This window comes from Grampus griseus (genome assembly GCF_964374135.1).
Source record: "Grampus griseus genome assembly, chromosome: 12".
Classification (NCBI taxonomy): domain Eukaryota; kingdom Metazoa; phylum Chordata; class Mammalia; order Artiodactyla; family Delphinidae; genus Grampus; species Grampus griseus.
The window spans coordinates 60663437-60685791 of NC_139006.1; the positions used below are offsets into that span (position 1 = coordinate 60663437).

The following is a 22355-nucleotide window of genomic DNA, read 5'->3' on the forward strand; positions in this document are numbered from 1 at the left end:
GTTTATACCTGTTACCTCTTATTCCAATGCCATTCTTAGTCAAGGTTGCCATCCTGAGTCCCCAGTGTCAGGTACTTTCCTCATGATGAATGGATGCTGATAATTCATCCTTAGCTCACCTCTCAGATATCAGAGTCCTGCCATGTATGTAGCTGGATTCCTTTGAGACTGGCTGACTCCACCTCTCCTTGTGGCTCTATCTTACCCTATGCCAGCTCCTCTTATCGGCACTGTGGGCATTTTGGGAGGCAGTCTCTGTTGTCACTCACAGGCAGGAAATGGATGCCCAAGCCAAGAATAATACAAAAGTCTCCTCAAAGCAGTCATCCAGATGAGGGAATTAACCACATGGACAAAATGTCATGAAAACCATACAAAAGAAACATGTGTGAGGAAGGTTTTCTAAAACTGGAATAGAAGGAAGAAGAGGACTCATGGGAGGAGAAAGTTAAAACCAGGAAAGAAGGAAGAGTAAAAAATGGAAAGTTGATGAAGTGTGGTCTGTTTAACCTTAATCCAAGTTGAATTCTGGGTCATCCTGTAGGAGGAAGTGAAAGATTAATTAGCGAATGGTTGCTGTGTGGTTTAGCAGGATTATGAGTACCTGCCCCAGTCTTGTCTCCTATGCTAACCAGCTGAAAGACCTCTTTATATTTTTGACTCTCAGTTTTCCCAAGTGATACGAGGACAATAAATGTTCTGACCAGACATGATAGTCTAGGATTCTCAAATTTATACAATGGAATTTGAATACACACACACACACCCCTCCCTAGATTGTGCAGTTAAAGAGAAAATGCTGAAGTTATGGCCAAGTTGGCCAATTAATTAGCTATTCAGTGAAGTTTCAAAACAGATGCCTCTGGTCCGTGTCTTAATCTGTGTGACACCCCATTTATCTTTGGCTCAAGTGACTTCACTTAGCCATTTGATCTCACCTTTCCAAAAGATGGAACCTCATAGGATCCACCAACAAATTAGCTTGTTCTTTGTGCAGGCTAAAACCACAGTTCATCACCTTAGAAACAAATAAGTTAGAGCACTAATATGACCAATTGTATAGGAGCAGATAGAGCAAACTTGCATTTATATTCACACTCAGAAGTAAAAGAATCTTAATAATGTAATATAAACACATCATTTTGCTTAGGTGTTTGAGCATACTGGAGCTTAGGAAGTTCAAGTGACTCATCCAATGATACATATCTAATTGGTAGAAGAGCTCAGGCTGGGAAGAGTAACATAAGGCAGGGGGAAAGGGAAAGGAAGAGAGAGAGAGAGAGAATAAAAGAAAAAAAAAACAGAAAAGTGAATTGTGGGAGGGATGTTAAGCTATATGTTTTCTTTTGCTGTGAGCTGTTGTAAAAGGTAAGCCTCTCTTTGACAATAATTTGGCTTCCAGGCTATCTCTGGGGACCCATGTTTGGGACTGGAAGTGATCTTTGTGGGCTCTAATGGAAGTCATTTTTTTTTCCTTTCCTGTCTTAACAATTGCACATACTTATTTTATCAAGCCTCCCACAGTTCCTCCTAAGGTTTCCTTTTGGAATTAATCAAATTAAATGTTGTGACCCATAACTTTCTGGCAATGAAAAAAACAAACAAACAAATAAACAGCATCTCTTTTGCTACGCTGAACCAGAAATCCAGCAATCTGCCTTTGGAGCATGAAGTCTCCAGGTCATTTATCTTCCCACAGTTGGCAAACATTCCCCCGTCCTGTTGGACGTTTTTATATATACTTCTGTGGCTTTGGAGAATTATGAAGATTCAGGTGTGGGTGCAGAGAAGTCACAATTTTGACAGACTTGGCTTTGATACAACATGGAACCTTTCTTGACCAGAGAAATCAGTAAAGCATGGCTTCCAAAGGCTAGCCTGTCACTGGGCAGAGATAAGGATGGTGCCTTTGAAAGGACCCTCCAGAAAAACATCTCTTCACTCTATAAACAAACAATCAACAGGACTGAATACTTGTTAGGATTGTGAACCATGCTTGTGCCAGTATAGCACTTCACACTGAATTCAAGGGGAATTGACAAAAACAAGAGAAAAACTTTTTAAATTATTTATTTAGTGTCTAGTATATGCATGGCTTGGTGAAGTCCTGGGGGAGTCCTTAAGTAACTCAATGCTTTTGCTGTCAAAGAGGTTACAATCCAGAAGGCTCTCCTGTATAATTTAGGGGAGGAAAACGGATGCAACTCATAAGGCAGACTGTAACGGCAATCAGAAAGTCATAGAGAAGAGACTGGGCTGTCAACAGAGAAGGACGTGCTGGGCTGTCCAAGTGAGGGTGAGCCACCGCCACGTTTTCAGTGGGGGTGGAGATGTGGGACCAGGAAATGCTTCTGTTTGGTAGTTACCATTCAAGATGGGTCTTAAAGGATGGAAGAGTCTTTCGGAGAATGGAGATGGTGAGATGGTGTTGGGAGGGAGTGGAGGCAAGCACAGAGTAGGAAGGAAGCAATGTAAACAAACGTATTTAGGTGGAAATACCCAAGAAACATTTGGGAAATGGTGTTTCGTCTACTTTTATTGAGGTTAGGATCTGTAGTTGGGGAATCATGGTAGATAAGGTTGGAAAAGAATGTCGTGCTGGAGTTTAAAGGTTTTTCCCCACACTCTGGGGCTTGTGCTTAATTAAGCAGACAGTGGGCAGCCATTTCATTATTCAGAGGAAAGTCACGAAATGACCAAATTATAATTTGTCTTTTTCCCTTGACTGCTCCCTCCCTCTAGCCTGGGTTGGGCAAACTTATCCCATCTTTGAATTTTTCATATGATATTGTAATTATCCCTTTCTTATTTGAATTGTACCCACTACCCTGCCCTTCCTCCCCCAGACCACCCCCTAGATTTATAAGCATCATAAAAGCATCATTACCTACTCAGGTGCTCAAGCAAAAAAATAATAGAGTAATTCCTGACTCATCTCTTTAGCTAAAGTCAAAGATGGTTCCAATACGTTGACCTCAGGCAACTGGAAGAGTGGTGGCACATGAACAGAATTATAGAAATCCAAGAGAGAATCTGGTTGGTGTGTAAGGAGATGAGTTGTTGAGGCAGCAGTTGGCAGCACTGTACAGAGCTAGAGCTAGAGGTTTACCAAAGGAGACAGTTGTGGAGAATGAAGGAAAGAGGGTGGACGGGGGAACCCCTGTGGCTCACCTTAAAGAGAGAGGCAGAATAATAGGGGGTCAAGCAGATACAGAGAAGAAATGACAGAAGTGTTGGAGAAGAACCAAGGGCTCAAGGAAGAATGGATTTCAGAAGAATGGGGTAGCCACTAGGGCCCAAGCTGCAGAGTTCATAGAAGATGAGGTTAGATGAGAATATGGATGAACATACTGGTGGCTCTGGAGAAAACAGACAAGTTAACAGTTATGTATTTAGTGCCTTATATGGTTAAGAGGTGGTGGGCTATGTGCCAAATTCAGATGGCAAAGAGGTGATGAATAAGTGGGTGATGAGAAAACAGGGGCTGCAGGTGCAGCAAGCAAAACTTGGTTGTGGTTCTAGCAGTGCTCCAGCTTCTTAGAAGGCTTTGTTCTGTAGTCAGTCCTTGACGGGAAGTGACGCACTCATTCTTAACAGGCCTTCAGTCTAAGGTCCCCCAATTCGCGGAGCATAAAAACAACGCCAGACCCCTTTATCCTATGTCATTCTGCCTCCCTGCGAAGGCCACATATAGAAAAGGTGAGTATTTAAAAAGAAGTCAGTGCTTCCAGGCAGGCTCCACCTGCATCTTTCCCGTCCCACAGATGCACAGGTGCTTAATTTTTGGTCATGGTAATGGCTGTTTGATAACTTCTGAAAACTCCTCTTTGTGGTGCCATGGGTATTAGCTGTGCTGCTGTGAGTGTGTGGAGGAACTGCTCAGGTTATCACAAGTTCTGGTAGATGGATCTTTTATTGAATGTTTACTGTGTGCAAAGTATTATAGACTAAAGCTTAATAGTTGATCTTTCAGAGGACTTTACTACTTTGTGGAATAAAATATATATGCTGTTTCATAAAGAGCTTACATTCTTCAAAATGATTGGGAGCTCTTTAGTTACTTAACATGTAACATAGTGCCAAGATATAACAAATAGACCAGAATAAACGAAAAGCAAGGAAGGGCCCCTGACCTTAATTTCCTTATACTGTACTGCAAAGAGACTTAAGTTAGCATACATAAAACAACCAGAGAATAAATGCAGACCAAGTTTAATCTGTGTGAACTCAGTGGCCAACAATGGGAGCCATAGTGATCCAGGATCAGAAAGGATGTCAGTGTTCAGTAAAAAATGAATCCTGGACTTGAACCTTTGAGAGTGGATGCATAGTGATTGAGTGAGGCACCAGATGAGCTAAGACCTGGAGGTGGGTGTATGTGGGGGGTTACGGGAAGGCACCTAGCTAGACTGAAGTTAGCAGTTGAGTGGGGATGGACTTTTAAGAGGGTATAGTTGCCATGCAGAGAATGTGGAACTGCATCCCGGAGGGATCGAGGACACACTGGTGTTAAAGGGTGCTGGGCATGAAGGGTGGTGAGCCTGGTGCTAGGTGCTGGGTGAAATGATGAAGTACCAGGAAACATGCCTCCCTCAAAGACTTTGTAAAGCTATCAGGAGACAAGAGGTAGATATATACACATATGGAAAGTAATTAGAATAATGAGAGACTAACCATTAATGACTAGAAATAAACACCCATTCTACAGGAAAAAGGACCCATAAAATAAATTTCAGAGTAGTAAGTTCCATGCTATAAAAGCAAGTTGATATGAGTGTTTGCCCTATTACATAAGGATTTAGAACAAGTTGGATAAAAAGGAGGCATTAAGAGGGAGGATCAACAGAGTAGAGCGAGCAAGTCCCAAGAGCTGCCTCTGCTTGGAGTTTCCCATTCTTCTCTGAAGGGCTTGGGGAGCTTGAGAAGGTGGGCATGAGTGTGCCGGGTCGGCTCCCATGTTGATGGAGGATCTGAAGACACAGAGAGATAAAAAGCTTCCCCTGAGGCTACATCCCAGTTACCCCTTACCTCTGAACAGGGCATTCTGCTTTTCAAAGCACATTTCCTGACTTTTATTTGATCTTCAGACTCCACTGAGATTTGCAGATAGGTGTTCTTCTCCCACTTGACAGGCAAGGAAATCAAAACCCAGAGGGTTAAAGTGTTTGTCCAATGTCACTGAACCAGTTTTGTGCAGAGAAAGTGCTAGATTCCAGTTTTTCTGACTTTTCCCATCACCTCCTTTTTTCCCCACTGTTTTTCCAAAGTCTTTGACAAGGTCAGTAGTATATCTCAGCTTCTGAGTTATCCCTCAAGAACCCTTGCCAGTGGGTTAAATATTCGAGCCCAGAATAAGGAACTAGCTAATAAGCAATTTGATCTCCACTACAGTTAGTTTTTTATATAAAGGGAGCTCTTTGGAGCCAGGGCTGGCCAAGCCCAGGGTGTGAGGCCAATTCTCTGTGCAGAGCCTTCACCTCCTCTGGTGAACAGAGACCCTGATGGAGTGTATCCATTCTGAAAAATCACAAAGGAGATGCAAAGGGAGAGCAAGAATGGTCTTATTCACTAAGTCACAAAACACTAAGCCTAATATTTAAAACTTTGTTATTTTTTAAAGAAAAGTTTGAGGGATTTTACACACCTAGTAGTAAACATACAAAATTTGCATCTTGGGAGTGACATAGGATAAAAATAAAAACAGACCAGAGCAAATCACTAAGGAAACCATGGGTTTAGAGCTACATCTAAAAAGTTTGGTAAAGTGTTAGGAGACTTGGTCCCCTTTTGACCAACCACCAGGAATTGGGATTGGGTAAAAAAACTATGGTTCTGAAGCAGTTTATCATGTCTTATATTCCATGAAAGACCAGTGGACCAAAGAGTTTTCTCTTACAAGATATACTTCTTTGTGCTGTTGGTTATAGTTTTACTTTATTTATTCTAATCATACAATTTAAAAAGTATCTGAAATGTATAAGACATAGTACTGGGCAGTATTACAACTACAAATATGTAAGGGACATCTTGTCATCTTTCAATAGGAGTGACATAGTCCTAAAAGTCTGTCCAAATTTCTCCTAGTTTAGTAATGAACTGCTTTAGCATTAGATATTATTTTTCTCTTTGAGACCCCAACAACAGCAATAAAAATGGATTCTCCACCCATTGCATAGAGCAAATGAGTATTTGGGAAAACACTTACTGTTTATTTTATCATCTAAAACAAAACCTGTTAGTGAATAAAATTTGGAAAATTTAGAAAAACATGTATAGGAAACATGAAATCATCTACAATCTCACTAAATAGCTATTATGATAAGGTAAATAACACGAGTCCCCAGCTGGTGTTGGTAACTGCTCACCTTGCAACCTGCCTCCCCAGCAGCCCAGGAAACCCGGCCCATGCTCCCCTCCCCCATCATCCCTCTTTCTCCTCTCTTCTCATCGCCACTTCAGCTGCCTGGTCGTTTCAGTTTTCTCTCAAGTCCCTTCCCAGAACTGACCACCATAGTACCACAACCTTTCATTCTGCATTCTGTGTCATTGCCCAAATGGGGGAGTATATTTTTAAAATAAATGCAGCAGCAATTGGGCATGAAAACCATCCAGATTTCCAGACTGTCCTATTTAAGATCTCCATAAGAGTTCAAGTTCCAGGACAGCAACCGGGCAGGGGACAAATTAGTCACAGCTGAAGATGGTTGCCAGAACTTTTTCCCAAGAGTTGCCGGGTGTTCAGCGTTTCTGTCAAATCAGAATCTGACAAGGGGGAATGCAATAAATTTTCCAAAGCTTGAGATCCATGACTCCACCCTGAAGTGGAAAATGCAACCAGCCAGTGTCTGTTACAGATACCACCTCCACTTCACACACACACACACACACACACACACACACACACACGTACGTCAAGTTATAGCTACTCTCATTGGTCAGTGTTGCTGTCACTCATACTGAGATGAGATCACTTAAAGAGAGGGAGCCAGCTATTGATTATGGGTTTGTGACACAAAGAACTACCTGTACTTGCTTATTTTCCTTCCTCATATACCTATGGATATATCTAAGGTGAAGCTGGAAAGCCAATAGTTCCCATTTCAAAAGGCAGCTCCCCTGTTTGTTTTTTCTTCCATTCCTCCTCACTCAGGAAGCCTACATCAACGTATGCTCTGAGATGGGTATTTGCATAGGTTATTAGGCAAAGGAGAAGAGAAAATCTTCCAGATTTCTTAAGTCTTCATGGACAGTACGAATAAAATTTTATTTTATTAAATAAAATAGCTGAAATAACTTTTCGTAGTTACGTTTTCTCCATTATTTTTCCAGGTCCAATTGATATTAATTATAATAGTTGAAACGCTGTCTCAGTGGTCTTAGAGAGGAAAAGCTTATTTCTGGGTGTCTTCTTCTGCCACTGGTGAGGACACTGGGTAATGGCTCCCTCAAGTGATTTCCCCAGTGCGGGATGTCAGCTCTGCCTGCCTATGGAAGCCCCTCAAACCCCAGAAATACTTCGTTCATGTGGGCTGGCCTTCCACCAGGCCAGGGTTGCACCTTCTTGGTCCACAGCAATGCTTCTCTACTTCATTCTGCATTTCAGGGATCCTTTTGGCAATAATCAGCCCAGAGCAAAGCTCCTTTGTTTCCATTCCTTACACCCTACCCCTTAGAGCTCTAACTAAATAAATATATTAATTATTGAAACGGAAAAAGAAGAATGAAATAGCTTTTCATGGAACATCCATGAAGGTAGCCATAGTGAAATGTGTAATTGACGCCAGATGTAGAAGTATCCATTCCTCTTGCATCAAGTCCAAGATTCTTTATCTGGCTTAAAAGACCCTCTATTATCTACCCGCACAGTCTCACCTTGTTTTCTGATCATTTTCAGCTTATTGACTTGCTGTGAGTTCTGCAAAATCCACCTTACCCTACAGAAAATACCATAATTAGCCTTAAGCTGAATCACCAGTCACCACATTGCCTCCTTCACATAGAACATCTCTTCAATCTGGCTTCTAAATCTTACCTACTTATTTCCTTAACCATTCTGGCATATCCTGCTTCTCTGGTATAACTAATATCTTCACGTTCATTTCAGCGCTTATTTCTATATGGCCTCATATTGTTTATCTTTATTTTAGGTAAGAATGTCATGACTCACTCAGATAAAATCTGAGCTGCACAGGACACAGTTCACTAGCTTAAGAATAAATTCAGCAACTCCTAAGGCAGCATACTAGATCGTTAAAATGCCAGGGAGTTAAAGCCTCTTGGATGCAGATTTGGATGCTAAATCCCCACTTACTAGTAGTGTGACCTTGGGCAACTGAGCCTCTTTGATCCTCTTTTTCCTCATCTGAAAAATGAGGCTATTAATACCTACCTGGCAGAGTTTTATGAGGGCCAAAGAAAAGTAGAATATACATGAGAGCATCCAGCACACAGCTTACCACATGGTCATTAATAATGTTCATTTCCTTTCACTTCCACTTTGGATAATATATTCAAGCACAGGAAATACAACACAGCAGATTTCTATAGAAGTCTTCTTTAAACAGCAGGCTTTCTCTCCCAGTTGTGCTCTTATTGGGGTGAAGTTAAATCTCCCTCTGAACACACATATGCACACAGAGGTGCAGACATCCGCTGGACCACAATTGTATTTGATGACAAAGATAAGGTGTCAGGATTAGACAGTTATGGTGGATAAATAACAAAATACACATTTCACTCAAAGATAACTGCAAGTTCACTGTACCGGCATCATCGGCAGGACTTGGAAGTCTCTTGAAAGGGGAGGCAGTTTCAACCCTTTGGCATTTGGTCTGCCGCAGCCAGGATCTGTTAGCACTAGTCAGTGGCACCTGTTTTGAAGACCAATTTATCTACTCACCCCAGCCATAAAAATGTAGTGATAAGAGAAATAGTGAAATTTGTATTCATTTTCTATTGTTGCTGTAAAAATTTATCATAGATTTAGCAGCTTGAAACAACACAAGTTTATTAGCCCACAGTTTCTGTAGGTCAGAGGTCCAGAAGCCTTAGCTGCTTAAGATCTCATGAGGTTGAAATCAAGGTGCGTGCAGGGCTGGAGGTTCTGGACAAGGATGGGCCTCCAGTCTCATTCAGGTTGAGCTCTCATTTAGTTCCTTGTGCTTTTATTTTTTGTTTTGTTTTTTGGTTTTTTTTGCGGTACGCGGGCCTCTCACTGTGTGGCCTCTCCCGTTGCGGAGCACAGGCTCCGGATGCGCAGGCCCAGCGGCCATGGCTCACGGGCCCAGCCACTCCGCGGCATGTGGGATCCTTCCGGACCGGGGCACGAACCCGCGTCCCCTGCATCGGCAGGCGGACTCTCAACCACTGCGCCACCAGGGAAGCCCCCTTGTGCTTTTAGCATCGAAGTACCTGCTGGCTGTTAGCCAGGGGCTGGTCTTTGCTCCTAGAAACTACCAGCATTCATTCTTCTGTTTTCCATGTGGCCCTTCTGGCAGCAGAGGGTCCAATATCTCTGCTTTCCCTTCTACTGCATCTCTCTGACTCCTGGACACTCCCCTCCCCCATGCTCCAGTGCCTGCAACTTCCTGCTGTTCCCTGAACACAGGTACCTTGTGCTTCCATACCTTCTGACTTTTACACGTGCTCTGTCTTCCTTTCAGAACAGCGTTCAGAAGGGACAATACTAACATTTGCCTCATGACTGATTACCTGTGTTCTTTGTCGATTTCTCCTTGTGATCTGGTAGATGAAGGTCTATCTCGTGGATAATTTTGAAAATGCAGTAAAAAAAAAATAAAAGTCAATTATCAAACCACAAATTGCTAAGCTGGATGATAAAGAACTCGGAAGAGGGACAGTTTATTTGTAGACTGGAGTTGCACATGGGACACTTCATGGAGGAGGTGGTACCATACCTGGGCCTTGAAGAATAGGCTGGATTTACATAAATGGGGAACAGAGAGGAACAGCTTGGGGTTAACATGAATATATATACAGTGTTCTTCGAAAAGCTGTGCATTTATTCATGCATTACATAAATATTTTGTAAAAGTCTTGGGAATATAAAAATGATCAAGAAAGATAAGGCTTCTGTATTTATGGAGTTTACAGTCTACTAACTGATGCAGAAGAGAAAAAGAGCAAATAAAATAATTAAATAACAACAAAGTATGATACGTTTTGGGAGAAAAAAATATGAGTAGTGGGGGCATGGTCTGCTTAATTGGCTATCTGTGTGGAGGATTAGGGGGGTGGCCTTGTCAGAGAGCTTCCTGTCGAGTGGTAGATTTCAATCGGGTTCTACCAGCAAGAGGGGACCACTGGGATCAAAGAAATGGCACGGTAACCAGTCTTCCACAGATTAGTATGGCCGTGATATTACTTACCTTGATCATTTAAGCAGTTCTGGGCCATCTTGCAATTCTGTGACATGTCTGAATGGCTTAACAAACCCTTTTTTCATAAGTAGGTAGCAGTGGCTTTTCCTCTAATCCCTGCCTGAGCCATTGAGTTATAATGACTTGCTCTGAGCGTGACCCGACAGCTAACCAACCACCAAACCTCAGTCTGTAATTCAGGTGTAGCTCTCATGCTAGGAGGAGGTGGCTCGGAACATGTATTAAATCAAAATATTTCTCACTCTTAATTTCTTTTCACAGTTCAGAATCTGTGTTCAATTCCATGCGGAAAGGAAAATAACTCCCTTGCTTGGATTTCTTGCTGACATTTCTCTTTGGTGGGGGTCAGGAGTGGGGGGTCACTCTGAACACTTGCTGGTCCTCGTAGTACAGCTCAGTGGCATGTTCATAAAATACCAACCACTGAAATTCTAGTAATCACCAAAACATATGCTTTCTCCTTATATCCACTAACATTCTTTCTCTCATTAAAAAATAGAAAATTCAGAAATTGAATTAGAAAGCTAAACTCAATATCTTTACATTCTTTTGGTTTCTAGAAAAAAAAAAAAAAAAGCTACAGCTTTTCTGATTTCCCTTCAGTTAAATATTACTCCTGAATGGGCAAAATTATACAAAAAGTGTGAAGAGTTGAGACTCTGACATGAAGGGAGGTTTTATATTTCCTCGCTATTAAAGAAGAAGAAGAAGAAACCCTCAGTTTTGTCTAATCTTGAGGAACGCAGTGCCCCGTCCAACCCACAAACTGTTGGCAGCATCATGGTGCTACACAGAATGTTCTTTTACGCTTTCTCCCTCCTCCCAAACCTTTCCTGTGAAGTTATAAATGTCAGCATTTAGAGACTGTTTTATTCAAATAAAATACGGACTTTAGGTTGGGTCCTTGCACGTTGTTTCTGCTGGCTGCGCGCTAGAGGGGTGGTCCCAAGAAAAGCAGACACATTTTAGCTGGCTGGGGCCTGGGTTTGACTTTATTTGTAAAATCTCATTTTCCCCTCCTACACCAACTACCTGCCTTGTGAAGCTGGGATTTAGAAGCCCTATGCCCAGAGGAAGTTTTACGGGACCCCGGGAAACACCCTCCTGATTGGAAGATGAAGTTACGCTGAAGGTCACTCCACCAGACCTTGCACTTCCTCACCTTCTGTTTACACCTGACCTCCTGACTCTGCCTATATAGTGCTCCCTTTCGACATTGCTATAACAGCTGATCAGCTGTGACCTCAGGTGTAGCTGCACCTGGAGAAATCCCAAATAATGTCCACTCACAGTCAAATAGGCAAGCAAATGCTCCGAAGCTGCTGCTGCCTTTGAGTCAAGGAATCCTATCTCCGGATCTGGTTATTTTGCACACTTGGGGATAGTGACTTCCATTTTGCAAAGTACATTATAGCCTCATAAGCTGAGGACTCATATTACTTCCTCAGCGAGCAGCCCCCATGGATTTGCTTACCAACTCAGGCCTAAAAGTGATGGGCAGCCTCTGATTTATCACTGGAAGGAACTGGGAAAGGAAAGAGGCTGACCAAAGAGATCAACCCAAGAGATCTTGGGCAAGTGACTTAAGCAATCTCTGCCTCGGATTTCTCAAGTTTAAAATAGAGATAACAATAGTTTCCACCTCGTAGGGTATGTTTGCTTACAAAATTGTAGCATAAGGCCTGACTCATAGGAAATATGCAATAAATATTAATGGTTATAATTACTGTTATTATTAAACACATATTGTGTACCTTGGTATGCCAACCTTTAGTTCACGTTTTGTATACAGTGATTCCAGTTGGTGTTCAATAGTAGAATATATCATTGTTGGTATAATTTCAAATACATTTGATTGTTTTAAACAAATGTGTATTAAACATCTACCTACTTGGTGTCCGGAACTCAAATACACAAAGGCCCATACGACCCAGTCACTGCTCTCCACAGGTTGCCATTCTGAGAGAGAGATATACTTAGAGACAGAGAAGGACATTGGATGCCTTCAGTGCTGCAGTGGTGTGTGCCTGGGGCGCATGGGGGCAAACGAGATGAGAGTGGTCACTGCTACCTGGAGGGCCAGAAAAGGTGGCATTTGAGTGCAGCCGTGAGGGCCTAGTGGCTGGATAGAGAGAAAGAGCAGATCCAAGCATTGGCAGCAGTGAGAGTAAAGACTGGAGCCGTGTTGCCTTCTGTCCCATTGGGGACAAGAGGTTTTTGGGGGTGGCTGCGCCTCGGTTGAGAGGTGCCCAAGGGTGATCTGGAGAGGCAGACAAAGAGGAGGGGCTGCTGCACCAGGTGGAGGAGCTTGACTGTTGACCCTGCACTTTGGGATTCCACTCAAAGGTTTTAAGCTGGCACGGGGTGGAGGATGGGGTGATTGATACTCAGAGTTGTGCCTTAGAGCAGGGCTTTTCAAACTATCTGTGGTCAAGAGCTATAGGCCTCAGAACTGTGGAGAGAGAGGGAGAAAGAAAGAGGTGTCTAGGATTGTTCACCTCTCATACCAGGGTGCTTTCACTGCATGAAAGGCCTGGAGGTTTTAAACTAAGGCCCAGAGAGGTTCTCTGCTGATTCAGATCTGGGAGACACGACTGTTGTGGCCTTCTGAGCGCCACCCAGGTGAGGTGATTGGATCTACCAAAGGCTGGTAAAACAAACACCAAGCAAACAACAAATACATTGAAGAGGAGAAGGGTAGTACCTGATCTTTTTAAAATAAAATAAGAGCATCCCAAACTGTCACAATTAAGAGCAAAATGGGTCAAGAGCAGAACAGTTTCACCTAAATAACACCTTTTATAAATTTTATTTTCCATTCAAATATAAAATATACTCCATAGAGGAAAAAAGAAAGCAATAAAACAAAGATGCCTAAGTAGAAATACTAAATTAATCTGCAAGTAACCCTCTTTAAAAATTGGATTACTATGTTTTTGACCTTTGTGAACAAGCATCCCTCACAAAGATACTTTATGAAATGTGATTTGACCAATCCCTGTTTATTAAATTCTGTGTGTGTAACCCTGTTATCATTGCCACATGGTATATGAAGATCAGTAAGGGATACAAAGATAGGATTGGAAGTCTTCATATCCAAGGAGATAAGCTCTCTTCTATTCAAATGTTTGAATTTCTCTGACCTTAAGAGCACTTCTGCACTAAAAAAGAAATTCATCATTAAGAACCTGGGACTATGGTAAACACTGTCTGCATCTTTAGTTCTGCTGGATGTAGGACACTGTCAACACCTCACCTGTGGGGACCATTCATTTACCGTTTACCACAGAGATGGATTTTACACTTCAATTCTACTATCTTGTCAGCTGGTTGCCTTACATGAAAATAAGTTCGCTTTTAAATATCTTTTACTGTTTTTCTCATGTTAGCGGTGCAGTCATTTAGCAAATCTATTAGCTGTTTATTAAGTTACTAAAGTTTGAATGTGGAGGATTCTGGGCTTGATATCCTAAAACTCATTCTCAGCATTGTCCAGCACCCCAAGGAGTGTTCATAGGTGTTCTATGAAAACAGAGTTTGATTATCAAGTAAATTTGTTAAATACCAGAATAAAAAAAAAATATTTGATTGTCTACTACATAACATCTCATAGCTTTGAACACACCAATAGAAGAAAAGTCACTTTCCCCAATTTACCTGACTGAACAAGTCTTATTTTTCCAAACCCACCCATTAATATATCAAGGAACACTGACATTCTGCAGAAGATGGTTTGGGAAATACTAATCTAGTTTAATCCTCTGAAATTAAAAATGACAGAATCAAGGCTCAGAGGGTTGTGTCCTGGCTGAGATGGAGTGGTTGTGGCCAAGCTAGGCCTAGAACACAGGTCTCCTGATGCCCAGCCTGGGCCCTTTCCACCTCTCTCTATTGAGGGATTATTCCCCCAGATCCCCACTGCCACCTTCAGTAGACTGGATGTGTGTGTATTCACTTATCAGTGAGACAAGCGTTGGGGGAGGTGTGTGCGTGTATGTGTGTGTGTGTATACACATACATAACATACATACACACACACACACACCACAGCCCCTCAGGGCATCAAGGCCCCATTCACACAAGACCCAGGAAATGAGCTGGAGCAGGAAGCAGGTGCAGGGAGCAGACCCACAGCCGCAGTGGGTTTTGGAGGCCCCTTGTTTGCAGTCTGCATTAACCTTGGGCTGTTGCAAAGGCCAAAGCTTGGCTCGCATTTGAGATCTGAAGCTCTGACATTCAAAAAGCTCCAAAGCAAATGAACCTGAGTGAGCAAATAATTAAACCACAAAGAAAAAGCCAGTATTGAAAAAAATATTAGCAATCTGGTATAAACTTCGGAGAACCACACTGTTGAGAAGTAATCTGGCCCTTACCAGCCCTGCTGTGCCTAGTCTCTGCACTAGAACACAAGTGGCTTTAGAACGGTGAGACAGGTACAGGGCCAAGGTTCCATTCCAGACCGGAGTAGGGGTTAGGGGTGAGGAATTCCAAGTGCTCCCCAGCTCCATCACTCACTAGCTGGGTGATCTGGGTGAGTCTCTTCCTTCCCTGTGCCCCACCCCCTGAATAATGATATCCTACATCATAGATGTGCTGTGAGAATTAAAGGAGGGACTTCATGTAATACGCTTAGAACAGAGCCTGGAGTATAGGAAGTGCTCAAAATGTATTTTTTTTTTAATTGTTGTTATTCTGAAGCCTATGGACCCTGAGGTTAAAATTTAAAATATGGCCTTTGGAATCAGACATACCTGACATACCTGCACCTCAGTTTACAGAGCTGAGTCCCAACTCTGTGACTTACTAGCTCTGAGACCCTGTAAGCATATAACTTAACCTCTGAGCATGTTTTCTTATATTTAAAATGGGGGAAAATAGGGTCTATTCTGGGACTTACTGTAAGGATTAAGAGTTGATGGATATGAAGAATGTACAGAGAGTTTCTAACCTGTAGTAAATCATCAATACAAGGCAGCTCTTTTTGTCTTCAGATTTCTCCTGTCTCAAACCCTGAAATGATTCCTAAACTTTCATTATGAGGCCATCTCCCAGGGCACTGAAAGGCTTTGCTTAATCATCAGGTGAAATGGTTTTAAAATTGCCTGTCAAGGATGTACTAGAGAGGAAGGTGTTCCGTTGTATGTTCTTTCTGATACCAAGTAGAAAGAGCCCAGGGCAATGGCTTTTGGACATGTTTAGGTCTATTTTGGATACTTACAGAAAAAGAAATAGAGGAAGTACGTGTGTACAAGTAATATTCTGGGGAAAGAGAAAGGGGAAAAAAAGAGCAAAGAAGGGAGGGATGACAGATAAACTTAATCTAAGTTTGGTTATAAACCCTGGCAAATGTTCAATCCAGAATGAGCACCAGCCAGAAAAACTGGCTGCAGCTGGCAAATGTCCCAAATCATTCTGTAGAACGAGAGCCCATGAGTGGGGAAATGCTGCTTGATAGATGGATTGTGAATAAAATGCTGCCTTCCAGGCACTAGCCTTTGAATTACCCTATGTTGATTTAATTCAGATCCTTGATGTTTCCTGAGCGTTGACTTTTTAACCTTAATTGTCTTCTGATTTATTAGTAAATCACTGTGCTTTTTATGTTTCCCTGGTAGAAGTTTAAACCTTGTTTCCCAAATAATTCTGTAACCTGGGGCAGATCTTAGGGCGGCCAAGCTCAGTGGTCAGCCTGTAAACACTAGTGTCCCTTAAGCTTTAGCCCTGAGCCACCCAGCTGAGAGGAGACTGTCCCAGAGAGCCCCTCACTGACACCGCAGATAAGAAGTTCTGAGTTTGTAAATTCTTTCCCAGCTTCCCAAGAGCAGTCTTGAAGTACCAAAAAGTTCACTGGTGTGACACAGCTTTCAGCTTGAGGGCCACGTACTCTCCCTATTCTTGAGTCTGGGATTAAACACACAGCATCATAAAGTTTCCATATTCCTAAAACAGATCTCTCCTCCCACCACAGACAGGGCAGTACCCAGCCCATGGGCCAACACTAGTTTGGGAAGAGCGAGAGAAAAATAGCTCCATTATTCCTCTCCTTGCAGAGGAAACTGACAGTCACAATTGATGACATAAAACACTGAGACAGGCTCATATTTTAAGAATGTCAATACAAATTTCACCCTCAGAGGCCCAGATTTCAAGAGGCATCGTGTTACGTTTTTTGCAGGCCAGCTTCTCTCCCGTTCCTACTGCAGAGAGGGCAGGAGAGAAGCCAGGAGCCAGGCTTCGTAATGAGGTGTCTGCCTCTGCAGAGGAAACAACGTCATTTTATCTTACATCGTGTAGTGTTAATAATCACGAAACCCTAAAGAGTGAGCATTCAGAATCTGAAGCTAATAGCATAATTCTACCCAGAATTTACACTCCTCACAGCACCTTTCCCCTCCCTTACCTGCTGATCCTCACAAGGTCCCCCTAAGGTGGGCAAGGGTGAATATGATTAGCTCCATTTAACAGATGAGGAGGCAAAATTTCAAAGGAGGACTGTTACTGGGTGTCAAAATAGAAAGCTGAGTCACTTTCATTCCTAACAAAGTGGATAACACCAAGCGTCGTGAACTTTGTGGGTGGATGTGAAGATGTATGTCTACCAAGCCCCCTTCAGTCCCCTCCACCCTGGCCTGATGTGCCTGCCCATGATGGCACTCGGTGAATTAGAGCTGTCAGCTGACATTTGTATAAAGCTCCAGGATGTCATGCTGTTTGACATTTCTCATAAAATATCTTTAATTATTTCAGATCTCTTGACAATAGGCACTACTATCACATTTTTTTCCAGTTTTATTGAGATAAAATTGACATATAACTTGTATTAGGTTAAGGTATATAAGATAATGATTTGATATATGTATATATTGCAAAATGATTACCACAATAAGTTTAGTGAACATTCATCATCTCGCATAGTTACAAATATTTTTTTGTTATGATGAGAACATTTAAGGTCTACTCTCCTAGCTACTTTCAAATATACAATAAAGTATTGGTAACTATCATCACTGTGCTGACCATCACATCCCCCAGAACTTTTCCTATTTTAAAGGTGAGGACATTGAGCCTCAAGGAATGAATGATTTGTCTAAGATCGTGTATATAATAAGTGGCTGAACCCAAACTTGAATGCAAATCTGTCTGACTTCAGAGTTGGTGCCTTTTCTCCTTTACCAAGGCACAGATTTGAACTCATTTGTTCCACAATTTTTGGTTGGTGTGCCCATGAGACCCTGCCTCAGGTGGGCTTTTCCTCTCACCTCTGGTGTCCTGCTCTAGAAGTTGAGCACAGAGCAGGGCTGGGCTCCCATCTGGTGAATGGTACCTCAACAACTCTATGAAATGACTCTCGTGGACATTTGGACCCATAGAGACTCAACCCAGATCTGCCGTTGCTTCCCATTGTAATCCAAGAGGTCAACTCCCATTTCTTCAGAATTTTTCTGCTTGGAACTGTATTCCTGGAAACTGTTTTTAACTTTATCGCTAAGCCTTTCATGCTTTTTTGGCCCTTTTGTTCTAGGATGACGTCAAAGGAGTTGCCACACTTTAATCCAATTTAGTGTGCTAGTGGCTGTGCCCATTAGAAGTGTGGCTCAGCTTGAGGCTCAGTGCACAATCCTGAAACAAAATGGTAGTCCGTGAACATTTCTGAATAGCGTTATCTTTCATAATTTCAGACAGTTTAGTAACGTTTGGTCCATGGAGATGATCACAGAGGTATATGATTCCACTACATATAGTGGAATGGTTTTTTTGTTTGTTGAACAAATCTGAAATTTTGAGCCATATTGGTAGAGCTGGTGGTTTTGCTGTAAGAATTTGGGAAGAAAGTGTTCCAGATCTAAGTGCTAGCAAATGATCCACATGAATATAAAACTGACAAATAGCTCTTACATAGAGAGGCTTTGGTCTAATAGAGAGGCTCTGGTCTAATTTCAAGAAAACTCACCTGATGCGATTTAATATTTATTTTTTCTGAACACCATCTACTGTTTATATATTGGCTGACAGAGATGAAATATGCAACGGTCTTGTTCCTTTATTCATGTTCTTCATTTAATAGATTTATAAATATAAGAGTTCCTTTCTGGTTACTAAATTCATATTTCTGAAAACCTCTGGAGATGCTAATTTGGAGGTAAGGAACCTTCAGAGTTCATCCACTGAGCACATGCCGATCTGGTGCCACCGTGTGCTGGATACTACTGTGGTTGAAGCAGTGCCCAAGAGAAGTAACGTTTTGTTCTCACAGAGCTTATATTATGGCCTTGGTGGGCCCAGACAATAAGGCAATAAGTCTATAATAGAATCTCAGATATCAATAAATGCTAAGAAGGCAATAAAGCAGGTTAAGAGGATGTAGAGTGACTGGGGGTGTTTTAATACAAATGTCAGGACACGTATTTTGTAAATTGATTGCCGAAATAAGTTTGCACAGTAAACTGTTTTCAGGGCTCAGCATTATTTGATTACAACTTACAACTTGTTACAGACTATGGCTGTAGTAAGGTACAATTGAGGAAATTTTACTACAATATTAATTAAAAGAGCCAATTTCATAGATCTTAGATTCAGAATTAGAAGGGAACTTGGAGGTCGCCCTTCTAGGGAAACGGCAAAGACTCTAGATATGAAATCGAGAAACGCCAGTTTTCTAGGCCTGTGAGGGTGCAGCCTCTACAAACCAGTATTTCTCCCTGGGTCTGTGTTTATTCACCTGTGAAATGAGAGGGTGGTGTTAGACCAGTATTTCTCAAAGTGCAGCCCCTGGACTGATAGCATCACCCCCACTTGAGAACTTGTTTGAAATGCAAATTCTCAGGCCTCATCCAGAACTTACTCAATAAGACCCTCTGGGGCTGGACACCAGCAACTGGTGTTTTAACAAGCTCCCCTCCCCACCCCCCACCCGACTTCTACACACGCTCAAGTTTGAGAACAGCTGTTCTGGATGATCGTTACGTCTCTTGATTCTAGCTGTAACCTGCTGTGAATCCCCAAGGCAGAGCAGTGAAACCTGGCCAGCACACTTGCCCCATCTCACCATAATCTCTCAGGTTCCAGTGGCTTCGTTCTCTCTCTCTTCCGATCTGTGAGCAAAGCTGCAAAGCCGTCAGCTTCCGTAGGTGACTCTAACTCCCAGGGCATGCACCTCCCTTAAAAAATCTATATCCGGTCTTACATGGGATCAATGCTTACAGTCACCTTGTATCTAAGCAAATTGAATAAAGCTGGGAGCTCAAGCAAACCTGCTTATTTATCTCACGCCAAGGGAAACAACTTTCAGTTCTGCAGGACTTGACACCTTTGTCAATAAAATCTGCAGATTGCACAATATAGAGTTGTTTTAGAATTCATCTTTTTGACAGTAACAGGACTTTCCAAGAGAAGAGCATCTAGGGGTCATTGTGGCAGACATATCTTTGCCCTGAGATCACTGACTGCCCTGCCCATGTTTACATTTTACATGGGAACCATTCAGTGAATTTGCATCAGTATAGAGAAGAATAAGGAAAGAATTTTAATACACATGCCCCCCTTTTTATTCATACATCTAAAGAAGGCAACCAGATTTGATTTTTTTTTTTTAAGAAGCACTTAGGTTTAATAGCTGATTAGCCTGCAATAAGGGCAAACTTGTGTTTTGCTTCTAATCAGCAATAAAAACAACAGGGTATTACGTTTGCAGTTGCTTCGCTGCAACATCTTTCCAAGATTTTCTCTTCACACTGTTTGAAAGTGCCATATACATTGGAAATGTGCATTATATTTAGAGCGGGCTTATTGTAGGAAGCATAAAAAGCTCCCCATAAAGCAGAAGTTTAGGGAAGGTAGGGTGGAGTTAAAGGTAGTAAAAAGCCCCTCAGTTGCTTGATTATGTGAATTGAAGTTCCTGGTAGAGTGAATCGGCATTTGTGGTTTCACAGTTCTGGAATAAATGACACTTCCAATAACATTCTCCTATACAGGTGTAAGATATACAAATTGGGTGAGGAAAATGGTAGCATCATTGAAATGCATAAAAGCAAAAAGCCTAGGAAGCAAGCATATGGCAGGGAGCTGGCCTGGGAGGCGGGGGCACACTGCAGGGTCCTCACACTGCGTCTGTCCGGAGCAGCCGGGAGCACAGGCTCCATCTTCCACCCCTAATTTGGATGATTCTGTGATTATTATATCATTTGGATATTCCCTGCCTTGAGTCTTTTTTTTTTCTCTTTATTCATGGCTCTGGTTTGCATTTTTGTTCCCCCTCAACTCTTCTGAGTTTGGCACGAGTAGTTGAAAAGTATATTAAACCAAGCAACAGTGCAACTTTTTTGATTGTATCTATACAATGGTGGTAAAAGAACAAACTTGGTGAGCTATAAGATAAGTTGTTATCCATGCAGATCAATTGCAGAGACTGAAAGAGTTATGTTTTATGTATTTCCCCTATAGCTGAATATATTTGACTCTTCTTTCTGTTCCCAGGAGATCATATAATTCCCCGCCGACTTATGAAGGCAACTTTTAAAAGCCTGTTTTGACTAATTTTAAAGGTTTTGGAAGTGAGTGTGACATTGTTGGGGGCACTCCAAGCTTTAGCGAGGAGCCTGGCTCTAGTACCAGTTTCCTCTACAAGCCCAGTCCACAGCCTGAGGTCACCTTGTGTTTCTGCACCTGATTTTATGGATGGAAACACCAAGGTCTAGAGCAATTAACGGATTTGCCCAAGGTCACAGGATGACTTCATTTCCGCCACAGCTATAGTTGTAATTACAGTATGTGAGCCCTCTGAGGAGTTACTGAAAAGCCCTGTCTAATATTTCCCTCAGGTTCCAGACCCCCAAGCCTCGTAGTGAACTTACTATGTGGGAGCCATGCCTAGTGAGTAAGTCCCAATTAGGACACTAATAAATAAATGAGGTGAGGTAGAACATGAAGGGACCCATTTTAGTTTACAGAATCATAGGACTGAATACTTTTGTGCGTATACAAACAATACTAGGAGAAAAAAGGTATGAAAGAATTTTTTAAATAATAAGTAATTGTTAAGGGCTTACTAAGTTTTAGGTGCTATTCTTTCTTAGTAATATCTTGCGGAAAAATCCGAACGAATTTTTTGGCCAACCCAGTAAGTGCTCTATATGCATGATCTCATTTTTCTGTTGACCAGCCCTAAGGAACAGGTACTATTATTATCCCCATTATACAGATCAGGGAAATGAGGCCCAGAGAGGTAAGGTAGTTTTCTCAAAGGGACTAGAACTATGGTTTGCCCCGAGCCAGCCTCATTGCAAGTCTGTGTTCTGTACCACTGCACCACAGGCCTGCCCCTCAGGGCAGGTCTGCCTGTCTAACCTGAATCCCTCACACTGCAGCAGCAGCCCTTGTTCCTCTTGCCAAGAAACAACAGAAATGGCCATCACCCATGACAGCTTGAGTGACTTCTTCTAGACTTAGTGACAACTATAAGCCATCAGCCTACTTCAGTAACCCCTGCTTTTCATCCTTTTCCAATAGATTGTGCTGGTATGAAACTGGGGAAGAACCACAGCAGTAAATCCCCATTTGCTGTCGGTCTTTCTTTGCACAAGTAGCCCATCTTTTCTGAATTTCAGGTTTTTTATTTATCAAAAGATGATTATCCCTGCCCTACCTATCTTGTAAAAGGTACAGAATCAAAAGGCCATATACAATATAACTATAAAATACTGAATAATGATAAGCTGTTGATGTTGTTATGATTATGATTGTACATCATAAGGGTGTGGTGTGGATTAAATGAGGTCATACCTCTAAAGGACTTTGCTGTAATAGTTCCTGACACATAGTGGGCACATACTGGTTACTACATTGCTAATTTTTATCATTATCATTGCCAGTGTCCCCTGAAATGATTTAAAGTTTCCAGATAAGGCTCAGTCCACACTCAATTTGCAGAAAATGCTCAGTGCCTCTGAGATAAGCAGC

The 22355-nt window shown here is 42.0% G+C and overlaps 1 protein-coding gene across 2 annotated transcripts in view; it reads left to right on the top strand.

The window, feature by feature from the left end:
* The window catches only part of SETBP1 (SET binding protein 1), a 372459-nt gene that overhangs the window by 267494 nt on the left and 82610 nt on the right, over window positions 1-22355 (top strand). The gene's annotated exons all lie outside the window — the stretch shown is intronic.